Raw genomic sequence first — 13,314 nt, 5'->3', positions numbered from 1 at the left:
AAAAATCGAAATAAATTCAGAAACAGGAACAATAGGATCGGTTAGGACAGATATTTCTATTCAAAAAAATACTTTTTACTTAAATAACAGGAGGTAAAATTAACTAAGTTTATTTGTTATGTAATTACAGAATCAAATTGAATGTATATTATTTACTGTTCGTTTTTGAAAAGATTTGGAAGTGTAAAGTGTGTATCAACGAATATTTGTTTATTTTTTGTCCAATCAAAATCTGTTTATACCGTTCCATTTAATGTAATATATTGTGATTATAATAAATAGTAACCCTGGTTGGTAAAAACATAGTTTTCTTTAAAGTTGGTCAAAAAACTAGCTGTAAATGACTTTTTGCCTTAGTCAAAGGCCTTAAAGTTGCTTGAACTTTAAGAATCAAAATTTGGCTATTTAGAAAAAAAAATTAACAATTATAAATAAATACTCATACGATAATATAGTATATAAATTATGTTGTATATATTAATTGAAATATCGAATTTTTTAAATATTATTTATTCCAGTAGGGTAAGTTATAGTAATCGCGAAAAAATCGAAAATTAAAATTTCTATATATTTATATTTATATTATATATGTTTATATTTACATCTTTGCGTTTTAATGGTTAATTCCATTACGGTACGGAAAGTTTCAGCAATTTGCCTTAAGGCACGATGCCATACACCACTAGTTTTATTTTACAATTATATATAAAAAGGCACAAATTAATAAGACGCAAATACAAATAAAAACGTATTTAATACAAATAATACTTCACAATCAAATCAAATATATGAATCAAACAGAACTAGATGCAAATATTAGCAGTAATAATTTCGACCATCTCGCCACGAAGGTTGAATTATGACTGATTGTGAGGTACAATAAACATTTCGTATTGCACCCTCTATGGTTCCGTACCCGAAACTATTCAATTAGATAACAATTTTTGATTTTTTGAATTTTAGTATCATGTGGTAACAATTCATAGTTTTGTCCCTTTCTGACCCCAATAAAAGAGGTTCGCAATAAAAACTAAAATCATTCTTTATTTGGACCTCTCGGTGAACACTACACTACAGCCAGTGGTAAGTCTTTTGAAAAATATTTATGTATTATGTAATCATTTCGTGCATTCAGTTTCAAATACGTGTCATGGAACTTGTTGTTTTGGTTTATTTGATTTGACTTGATTTTCTGTTGAATTATAATTATAAGAATGTAAATAAATTGAAGTAAAAATTTGTCTCTTTAATATTAAACGATTTGCGGCGTTACATTTTCTAATCGACTATATTTGTGCTGAAATATTGTTGTGAAAATATTTAATTTTAGCCTTTGAGTTAACATAAATCTTTAGATTATTAAATTAAAATATAATTAAATAATATTAAATTTTAATATAAAATTACTTATGTTTCAAATATTTACGATTGACTACATTTGTTTTGTTTCAGATTTCATACAGTGTTTTGCGCAGTGGCGGATTGCATTAGGGATTTATTGTGCATGATTTTTTTTTTTATTCAATCACATTGACAATTTTTATTTATTTTTTATAATTTTGTTAAATTATAAGTTTGAGTTATTTGCGTCCACATTTTAATTTTTTTTGTTCGTGCGAGGATTTGTTCGTAATTTTAATGTCGTTTGAAACGATTTTCGCGTTTAAATGTGTTCCTGTCGCCTACCCCCCACGGCAGGTTCTAGTAATTCGCGTTTCGTTAATAAATTTTTTTTTTTCATTCGGTGTATGGGTCCTTGCGATGTTTTTCCCAGAAGCAACGCAACCCCATACACTTTAATTTCTAATTAATATTATATGTACAATGTTTAATTTTTTGGAATTATTTTACTAGTAGCATGGATGTAAATAACTTGTTTAAAAATCTAAAAACTTTGTTAAATAAATTACTTGTTTTTATTTTGACTGATTTTTCTGCTGCAATGCAATGAATATGTTTTAATTAAATAACTTGAATTTTTTGTGATTGCACAATAAGTGTCCTATACGGAGAAATGTTGAAGATGTACTGTTTGAAGTTAAAAAAAAGGTAAGATGATACAAAACCTTAAATTATGTAAAACAATAACAAAATTAACATTTATGTTAGTGTAAACGGGCCTCGACTAAAGATACCAGGGGGTTGAGTACTACAACAACGAACAGGAGAACATGTGTACCGATATGATGTATCAGACCATTGGAATAAATACGAGTAGGCTATCACATACTATTTATAAGTCATTGTCTATTTCATTTTTTTCAAGTCACTTTTCATTTCAGGGTTGCAGAATTAATTTCTCACCAGGACTGCTAGGAGATTGTGGTGGATTGAAAAGGTTGAAGGAACCCTTTTTGGGGTACAACGACTGCTACTTGGTACATCTTAGCATTGCGTTTACCAATATACAGGGTTTACCTTGGCGCCCCAATCTGACTTAATAAAAACCGGTAATTATCTGTAGAGTGCGTAACTAACTACACGAATGAAACAGAATCTATACTTATTAACTTATTTAATGTTACCTAGTTGTGTTCGTCGTAGGTGCGAAGATATGACTGTATTTTTGTAGTCATGTCTTAAGTCTAAATTCTGATATACTATTGTTTTGGTTGATCAAAAAGCTTGAAATTATAGATGTGTATGATACGGCGTGATGACAAAGGGGATCGCATACAATCGGAGAATTCTCACTTTTTCTGGATTGTGTGTTCTTCGCCCATGGAACAACCCTTTCAGTTCACCTCAATATGGATACCTACAGGTTTTCTCGTATTCATAATTTAATATTAAGTAATTAGACCTTGGTTAGATATAAGTATATAATATTTTTATTTTTGTTACCGGGGCCCCGTTTGTATGTTTGCCCCTATTTTTAGGGGCACTTGTGTTTTTTATGTCATTTCAGATGTTTTTCCAAGAAAATTGCTTACCAAGTGAGTACTAAGAACCACTTCCACAACCCATAGGAGAAATTGGTCAGACTAATTGATGTACCAAGACACTAAAATTATTGGCATACTGCTAAGTAACATGTATAAATGTTTTCTTTTTATTTCAGGGTTACAGAATTGATTGCTTTTCGCACCACAAAGCACAAAGACTTCCAAATAACTGCTAGGAGGATATGCATATTTAAAGGTTTTTACTCTATTGTTGTTAATTTGATCTTATTATTATTTATTAATATAACCGGGGCCCCGTTTATTTGTTTGTCCCTATTTTTAGGGGCATTTGTGTTTTTTCATTTCAGATGTCTTTCAAAGAAGACATTATATTGTATGTCTATATGTTTTACCAAGATCTACTAGAACCACCAAGAGACCACTACCGAATTAAAGGATATGTACAGGTGGGTACCAACAATTACTTCTACAACCGATACAAATAAATGTAATGAAATTCTATGCTTACTTCTTTTTAGGTCTTGCACGAGATTTGGCAGAAAATATCATCAACTCGGAACCTACTAGCACCACTACTACATGAACTACCGCCTACAACTGAATTGGATGATATGACATAATCGAAAGGAAAATTAACGGCATTAACTGTGAGATAAGACTTTCTATTATTATAGTAGTATTTCGTTAATATCAGGTTAGATGACGTTTTGACATTAAAATCTTCGGTCGTACCTTTTTTGGCGTATTCGTTCGCGTACTTTTATTCAGAGCTCAAAAGGGTGGCGTCATGAAAGAACTTCTCTTATATTTTTCGCGCTCTTCTTTACATTAATTAATTAATTATCATTTGTCATAAACTTCATAGGCTGGGAACCTATGAAGTTTTTTTTCAAGTGTTTACATGGTGGATCTGGGGGGTACATCATGTAAATGCTCTTTTTTTATAAATTTGCAATCACCGCTAAAATACTACAGTACACATTTATATTGATTTTTTTCTTTGCCGCGAGAGGTTCTTTCATTTTTAAAAACCGAAATTTTTGGGTACATTAGGTCATTTCGCGGGGGTTGTTCTTTTCGCGATATATTCGGGTCAGTTAGGTATAATTAGTATGTAAGTTAGTTTAAGTGGATTAGGGCTGCACAAATCGATACTTAGTAGTATTTACACTATATCCATTTCTATCTGAAATGTTAGAAACGTAAATATGAATAAAAGTATCTATTTCTGTGGCGACACCACATTAAAAAAAACGCGCCTGGCAACTCTACCCCATGGGTGGTGAGGAAAAGAGTTGCATCATAATTAAGTACATATAATTATCAAAATTAAACTATTTGAATAATTATGTTAATTAATAAACACAAATGTATCAATATGTGTCAAAATATCTTAAAATAAATTTTTTGCGAAATAATCTTTGCTTTTTAATATGTGGTTAATGTTATTTTTAAATTTTTTTTCAGAACTTCATAAAGAATTATTAGATGCTCTCAGAAAGAATATTGCCAATAATTAGTAATTTTGAATTAGTTGAAAAAATACTATAAATATATTTATAGTATTTTTTCAACTAATTCAAAATTACTTTGTAGTATACTACAATGCGAAGAGTTTTATGGTTTTTGATAAAATATATTTTCTCTTTGCATTGTAGTATTTTTTCAACCTCTAATTCATAATCAATAACTATTATTCTTTTTAAAAGCATCTAATAATTCTTCAGTGAGATTTAAAACCTTTAGTCAGGATTAAAAATAAAATTTGAATTTTTTTCAATATACACAAAAAGAATTCTTTAATTTTTTTTAAATTAAATTCATAAACTTTACTTAATAATTTAGACAAGTTAATTATATGTTCATCTAGTACAATTAATAACATTTCTTTAATAAAATTCAAAATATGATATATATATATATATATATATATATATATTTATAGGTATTTACAATATTAAGATGTTAAAATTATTATTATGTAATATTTTATTTAAGATGAATTTTTGTTTTTAATAATTTTTATCAAAATATATATATTACAAATGATAGATTAAATAATTATCAAATAACTATGTATTACGTACAATTGTACAATTGAATATATTTTTCCAAAATAAGAGTTTATGATTGAATTAAAATTTATTTTTAATTAATTTATAAATTTAATAGTAAATTTACTAAATAATTATTTATCAGTAATTAAATTACTTTAGGTTAATTATTAGAAATTTATGAGAAATTTTATTTATTATAGATTTTTCTTTGATATTTTTTAAACCAGGCAATTAAAAATATATGTTTTAATAAATAAAATGATTTATTAAAATTGTTTAATTTTTTTTTAATTCTAATAAATTTTTGAATTTTCTGCTTTAAGATGTTGTTTATCATTTTGAAACAAATTATATATAAAATGAATATTTCAGATTAATGAAAACAAAAATTATATTTTTGTTTTCAATTTTATCAGATTGTTGCAGATATTAATTAGAAATTAATTATAATTATTATTTGTAATAACATTTACTGTGATGTTTTATATCATACAATGTACATGATAGATTTTATATATATTTTAATAAATGAAACATAATGAACCAATATTTTGTCATTATTTTTTAGTTTTTTTTTTTCAGGAGTAATTATTTTTAAATTACGAAATTTCAACAAAAAATGTATTTTTCATGTTTACCTAATATCATGTTTTATAAAATTTAAATTTGGTGCCAAAAGTACAAACAAAAAAACAGTAGCATTACCAAAAGATGGCCATGATAACATATTGTGGAAAATAGTTTAGTTCTAATTAGATTCCACGAAAAATCCCTTGTGCTTCCTATTGGAATGAATTTAATAAATTTGTGGACATTTTTAGTGATATGTGTGTTTCAGTAAAATACAGTTTATTGTAATAATATTTACTGTGATTTTCTATACTAGATAAAACGTGTAAAACTTATAGCTAAGAGTAAAAACAGAAGTCTAAGTTTTCCCAAGATTTTGCGTTTGCCAGTTAACCTGGAACGACGCGTCGATACAGGTTGCGTGCACTTTTAGGCAAAAACTAGCCCCTAACTGTATTTATTAGGAAAACAATATACAATATGAAGTCAAATAATAAAATATGACTTGTAATACTATTATAAATATTTTTTAATTAAATCGAGTACAACCCTATGTTTATATTACGAATATTGCATATTGCAAACTTGGACATATTGTAGCGAGTTCAATCCTAATTTATTTGAACTTTTCGTATCGGAGTGTTTGTGATAGATAATTAGGATATAAAGTAAATTTTATCTAGTTTGTGCTAAGTTAACTAGAAAAAAGTGTCCGGTACAAAGTTTTCGAGTTATTCAAAAAAATGCAGAAAAATTTTAAACGCCCTTGGAATTTATTAACAATGTTACGAGTATTTATCATAATTTCAATAAATAATATTAATAATTTTTAATAAATTTTTTTTCATAACTATTAAAGTAAATGAAATAAAATACATTTTTCTACGCCCTTGAAATTTTATTAACAATATTGCTATAAAAGGATTAATAAATTATTTAAATTCAAATATGAAGTTTTAAGCTATTTAAATGAATAACTTTTCGCTATTTTTGTATTTTTTACTTATAATAAAATAATAATAATAATAAAAGTAATAAAAAAAAATTACAATACATCAATAAAAATAACACTAACCAAATATACACATTTGGAACTATTATTTATTATTATAAATAACATACTTATTCAATAAAGAAACAAATTCAATTAATTTTTTTTTAATCATAAAAATTTAACTCTGTTGAGTTTATTCAAAGTCATTTTTATAAAATTCAAATTTGGTGCCAAATGTACAAACAAAAAAACAGTAGCATTACCAAAAGATTTGAAAGCATTTTTTTGTGTCATGATAACATATTGTGGAAAATAGTTTTTAGATTCCACGAAAAATCCCATCTGTTTCGCATTGGAATGAATTTAGTAAATTTGTGAACATTTTTGGTAATATTTGTGTTTCAGTAAAATACAGTTTGTAGTAATAATATTTACTGTGATTTCCTATACTAGGCAAAACATGTCTTTACTAATTTAAGATAATTTTTTAATTGAAAAACAAATTAATCAGTGTTTTACCAAAATCTTTGACACATGCGTAAAAGTTAAACAAATTAAAATTCCGTTCCGTTGGTTTTATCTAAAGTTATTTTTATTAAATTTAAATTTGGTGCCAAAAGTACATACAAAACAATATTATTACACAAAGATGGCATTTGTTTGTGTCATGACTAAATGTTATATACACAGGTCAGTTCTAATAAGATTCTACGAAGAATCCCACGTGTTTTCTATTGGGTTTAATAAATTCGTGGACATTTTAGTAAAATACAGTTTAAAAATATATTAAATGAATGGCAATTTCATTTGATATAAATTCAGTAAATTTGTAGACATTTTTAGTGATATTTGTTTTTATAAAAATATACTGTTTTTATAGAAATATTTGATATCATGAAGAAATGGTATCATTTTTGTTCGTGTTGAATGTAGTAAATTTGTGGACATTTTTAGTGATGTTTGTGTTTGAGAAAAATATATTTTGAAGATATACCAAGGAAATGGCTGTATGTATGTACTGAATTTTTACATTAATTCTACTAAAAATCTAGTATTAAAATTTATAATTTTCATTAATTTTATTATTGGATTTTCACATGTATTGCTTTATTATTTATTTTTGTGTTTCCTAATTACTTCTGTTATTAATAATTTTTGTCATTATTATTATAAATTATTACTAATATTACTAATTAGTATAATTATTATTTTATATATTTTTGGTATTTTTTTATTTTAATATTGCATTATTTTTTCATAATAGAATTTTAATGGAAATACTATTCTTTATTTTATACTTGTATGTTTTTTTAACTTCCCGTAGGGAAGTTTCATAAAAATGAAAATTTTTATATATCTTTACGTTTCAAAGGTTTCTGAACATTCTGGCATACCTTAGAAAAAATGGATGTATGTGTGTGTGTGTGTGTATGTGTGTGTATGTATGTGCGGATACAAATTTTCGTCGACGATTTCGGGAACACGGATCAACCGATTTGAATAATTCAAAAAACATTCGATTCGTATTGATAAGAAGACGTGCTGATTAGTTTTTGGCAAAGGCAGGTCTAGCCGTTCCAAAGATACGGGGCAAAAAGTGCCGAAAACGGTAACTCAGTTTTTAAGAGAACGGAGCGTCCGATTTTAATAATTCAAAAAACATTTTACTTATATTAACAAGGTGAAGAACCGATCAAATTTTCATAAAGGCAGGTCTAGCGGTTTCGGAGATCTAATGAAAAAAGTAAAAAAAAATGCCATTTGGCGGTCAAAAATGATCATTAGACTTATGCACATCAAATTATCAGATATTTTATAGAGATTTTAACAATAAGTATGAATTTGGTTTACAGTCCTATGGGTTCCGTACCAATGTTTACGCGTTAGACGGCGACGCGGCGCTTACGCGCTCTGATACTTCGTCTTTATGCAGTTAAAGCAGTACGATTGCTTTGAAAAAAAGTTTAGATTTTCCAAAATATGTCAAAATAAAAAACATTAAATTGAAAATTCGGGACATTTTTTGGTTTTGTCAAATATCTCACAAATATTATATGAAAGCACCCCTTTTCAGCTATATAGGGAAAAACTAGATAAAATTTACTACGATTCCATTCCAACGAGACAAATTGCATTTCAATAGCCCTAGATGCTGAAAACTAAATCTTAAAAAAATGAAAATATAGCATTTCTTTTTTTTTGAAAAATTCGAGATGCTGAAATTTTCAAGGTACATTCCCTGTGACCTCAAAAATATGAAATAAAATTATTTCGGCTGAAATTCAAGAAATATGCATTTGAAAAATGAGAACTATGAATATATTTTCAAAAATAAAATTCATTAAAATATAAATTCAATATTGTTTGAATCTTACTTTATTAAACAAATTTACTAATACAGTTTGGACAGTCAATAATTTAATAATATAAAATAAGATTATTTATAACCAATTTACTGCTAAATAACAATATTACACTAGTTGCATATATATATATATATATATATATATATATATTTATATAAGTATATTTATAATATTTATTTATATATATATATATATATACGTATGTATATATATATATATATATATATATATATATATCAACAATACAATTATATGATGTAGGCGTCAGAAAAATGCGGTGAAAAATAATTTACATAGCCTGAAGAAATTTTGCTAAGGAATTTCAAAAGTCCTAAAAAATAATTAAAAACACCTTTAATTGTAGAAATAATATTTAAAAATGTAAATAACACATAATTTTACAACATAAGTTAAAATAAGATATCGATAAGTTAGTTACAATCAGCAAAAAATGTTATCAAGTTAAGTTTAAAAAATCTGCAAATCTATTATAAATTATTACCCCGACGGCTTCGACTCGCATTCAGTGGGTTGTTCTTGGTAACTTTTATTAAAGTTAGACCCCCTCACCACGTTAAGGTGACAACCCTTCGAGGGGGAGGAAAGGAAAAAGGATAAGGGTTGAGGGATGAAGGTAGTGTTAGTGTTAGTAAATAAGAAAAAAGCAAACGTATTCATCATCATTTGTTGCCACACATTTACACACACACAATTACTGGCCACACGTGTACAACAGAAAATAATAATATTAATAATAAAAAGTGTATGGAATTCGAGGAACAGATGAGGAATGCGAGTGAAGACGTCGTCCTGAAAATTGAAAGAAGGAAAGTGTTCAAAGTGTCATAATTGTTTTCCATGGGTCATTGGGCATTGGTCATTGCATTGTGGTAATGCGTTTAAGCATCAAGACATAAGGAGCTGAAAATTTAAAAGATCGAAGACTCGAAGACTCAAAGAACTGAAAACTTGAAGAATCGAAGAATTGAAGAGCTGAAGACTTGAAGAGCTTAAAAATAAACCCTACATAGCTGTTTTTATTTGTGGCCAATTTATTTTTGTAATACTTTTAACCATTAAGACTTGAAAAAAGTAAAAAGCTGAAATAGGTAAGACTCAAATATGGGAAAATTTGGTGCGGAAACCGTTAAGTGAAAACAAGGAAAAAAATAAAGATATTTAAACCGGTAACTGAAAAGAGAAAAATAAATAGAAATATTGGTTTTCAAACCAGTAAAAAAGGATAAAATACATCAAAGTCGGTTTTCAAACCGGTATAAAAACGGAAAAAAGACGAGATGAAAAATGAAGATTTCGGTATTTAAACCGGTAACTGAAAAGGAAAAAATAAAATAAAATAAATAAAAAATAAAGAGATGTCGGTGTTCAAACCGGTATAAATAAAGAAAAATGTATAGGAAGGTCGGTGTTAAACCGTTAATTAAAATAAGTAAAATGCGTAAAAATTGAAAATTCGCAATAGATTGAATGTAGAAAACTCCGGTGTTCAAACCGAAGAAAGAAAGGAGCTTAAAGAGGTGTTTGGGTGTTCTCAATTGTTTCCCTGAACGATATCGCCTTTCCCTCGCGGTACTTGTTCACTATATGATGTGGTGACATTTAGCCTTAGATGGAATTTACCACCATTAGAGCTGCATTTTCATGCAAACTCGACTCATTAGAGAGACTTGACCTTAGAGATCGGTTCCTCTCGAACACTACATTTCCCCTGGGGGATTCAGTGCCGGGCTGTTCCCTGTTCGCTCGCCGCTACTGAGGGAATCCTTTTTAGTTTCTTGTCTAAAGACAACTGCCTTGTTGAGGTCGTCATACGTTCTTTGTGGAACGCACTTGAATTGTATCGACGAGGAACCTTCGAATCGCCCATTGCTGGACTGGTTCACACGTTCAATAAATTATTTAAGAGCACGCGCATTTAAAATGCACGAAACTCCATCATTCGCTGACAAACCAATTAAGGGATGCAGCAGTCTGGTAAGTGAAACGACACTCAGGCAGCAGTCGGTCCGGGAACATTATCCTCTGACCTCAATTTGCGTTCGATATGTCGATTTTTTCATCGACCCACATCATGTCAAGTGATCCATCGTTCAGGGCATTCGTTGAGACCTGAAATAACGCAAAACCCCACCAGACGTTGGCGAGCCGCGACAGAAGCGACGCATTACAGGCAACCACCTGTCCGGTAAAGTAAAACGATTATTCAGGCAGCAGAAGGGAAAAAATCACAAACACAAATGCAAAACTCCACCAGACGCCGGCAAGCCGATTAGAGCAGAGCCCATTAAGGCAAACACTTGCCCGGTAAAAGTAAAGCCAAGTGAAGTGAATGTCGGGCAGAAGAGAAAAACAATTCAAGACCTGAAATAGGAAAAAAGGAAAAAAAATGTAGAACGTAGAGGAGAACAAATCCTAAAATAGACGAATAAAAAATTTTGTACCGAAATTGGTAAAGAGAGGTAAAGAGAAAAATAGAGATTTCGGTATTGAAACCGTTAAGTGGAGGAGGAAGCAAAAAATTAAGTTGAGAGGACATAGCCTCAGAGCTGAAAAACAAATAAATAGAGATTTCGGTATTGAAACCGTTAAGTGGAGGAGGAAGCAAAAATTAAGTTGAGAGGACATAGCCTCAGAGCTGAAAAAAAAATAAATAGAGATTTCGGTATTGAAACCGTTAAGTGGAGGAGGAAGCAAAAAATTAAGTTGAGAGGACATAGCCTCAGAGCTGAAAAAAAAAATAAATAGAGATTTCGGTATTGAAACCGTTAAGTGGAGGAGGAAGCAAAAAATTAAGTTGAGAGGACATAGCCTCAGAGCTGAAAAAAAATAAATAGAGATTTCGGTATTGAAACCGTTAAGTGGAGGAGGAAGCAAAAAATTAAGTTGAGAGGACATAGCCTCAGAGCTGAAAAAAAAATAAATAGAGATTTCGGTATTGAAACCGTTAAGTGGAGGAGGAAGCAAAAATTAAGTTGAGAGGACATAGCCTCAGAGCTGAAAAAAAATAAATAGAGATTTCGGTATTGAAACCGTTAAGTGGAGGAGGAAGCAAAAAATTAAGTTGAGAGGACATAGCCTCAGAGCTGAAAAAAAAATAAATAGAGATTTCGGTATTGAAACCGTTAAGTGGAGGAGGAAGCAAAAAATTAAGTTGAGAGGACATAGCCTCAGAGCTGAAAAAAAATAAATAGAGATTTCGGTATTGAAACCGTTAAGTGGAGGAGGAAGCAAAAAATTAAGTTGAGAGGACATAGCCTCAGAGCTGAAAAAAAAATAAATAGAGATTTCGGTATTGAAACCGTTAAGTGGAGGAGGAAGCAAAAAATTAAGTTGAGAGGACATAGCCTCAGAGCTGAAAAAAAAAATAAATAGAGATTTCGGTATTGAAACCGTTAAGTGGAGGAGGAAGCAAAAAATTAAGTTGAGAGGACATAGCCTCAGAGCTGAAAAAAAAATAAATAGAGATTTCGGTATTGAAACCGTTAAGTGGAGGAGGAAGCAAAAAATTAAGTTGAGAGGACATAGCCTCAGAGCTGAAAAAAAAATAAATAGAGATTTCGGTATTGAAACCGTTAAGTGGAGGAGGAAGCAAAAAATTAAGTTGAGAGGACATAGCCTCAGAGCTGAAAAAAAAATAAATAGAGATTTCGGTATTGAAACCGTTAAGTGGAGGAGGAAGCAAAAAATTAAGTTGAGAGGACATAGCCTCAGAGCTGAAAAAAAAATAAATAGAGATTTCGGTATTGAAACCGTTAAGTGGAGGAGGAAGCAAAAAATTAAGTTGAGAGGACATAGCCTCAGAGCTGAAAAAAAAATAAATAGAGATTTCGGTATTGAAACCGTTAAGTGGAGGAGGAAGCAAAAAATTAAGTTGAGAGGACATAGCCTCAGAGCTGAAAAAAAATAAATAGAGATTTCGGTATTGAAACCGTTAAGTGGAGGAGGAAGCAAAAAATTAAGTTGAGAGGACATAGCCTCAGAGCTGAAAAAAAATAAATAGAGATTTCGGTATTGAAACCGTTAAGTGGAGGAGGAAGCAAAAAATTAAGTTGAGAGGACATAGCCTCAGAGCTGAAAAAAATAAATAGAGATTTCGGTATTGAAACCGTTAAGTGGAGGAGGAAGCAAAAAATTAAGTTGAGAGGACATAGCCTCAGAGCTGAAAAAAAAATAAATAGAGATTTCGGTATTGAAACCGTTAAGTGGAGGAGGAACAAAAAAATTAAGTTGAGAGGACATAGCCTCAGAGCTGAAAAAAAAATAAATAGAAATTTCGGTATTGAAACCGTTAAGTGGAGGAGGAAGCAAAAAATTAAGTTGAGAGGACATAGCCTCAGAGCTGAAAAAAAATAAATAGAGATTTCGTATTGAAACCGTTAAGTGGAGGAGGAACCAAAAAA

The 13,314-nt window shown here is 29.4% G+C and overlaps 1 long non-coding RNA gene across 1 annotated transcript; it reads left to right on the top strand.

Moving 5' to 3' along the window:
* The first annotated feature begins 3,095 nt into the window (after positions 1–3,095).
* On the top strand, positions 3,096–3,501 carry LOC113372992. Its single transcript, XR_003366829.1, has 3 exons — positions 3,096–3,141; positions 3,229–3,352; positions 3,425–3,501. It is a non-coding gene; the product is annotated as an uncharacterized LOC113372992 (long non-coding RNA).
* The last annotated feature ends 9,813 nt before the right edge of the window (positions 3,502–13,314 follow it).

The sequence above is a fragment of the Ctenocephalides felis genome, unplaced genomic scaffold (assembly GCF_003426905.1).
Source record: "Ctenocephalides felis isolate EL2017-DRISC unplaced genomic scaffold, ASM342690v1 CF-g0.4_SCAFFOLD_01604, whole genome shotgun sequence".
Lineage (NCBI taxonomy): Eukaryota > Metazoa > Arthropoda > Insecta > Siphonaptera > Pulicidae > Ctenocephalides > Ctenocephalides felis.
The sequence above is the reverse complement of the archived record's forward strand: the minus strand, read 5'-3'. Positions and strand labels throughout refer to the sequence as shown.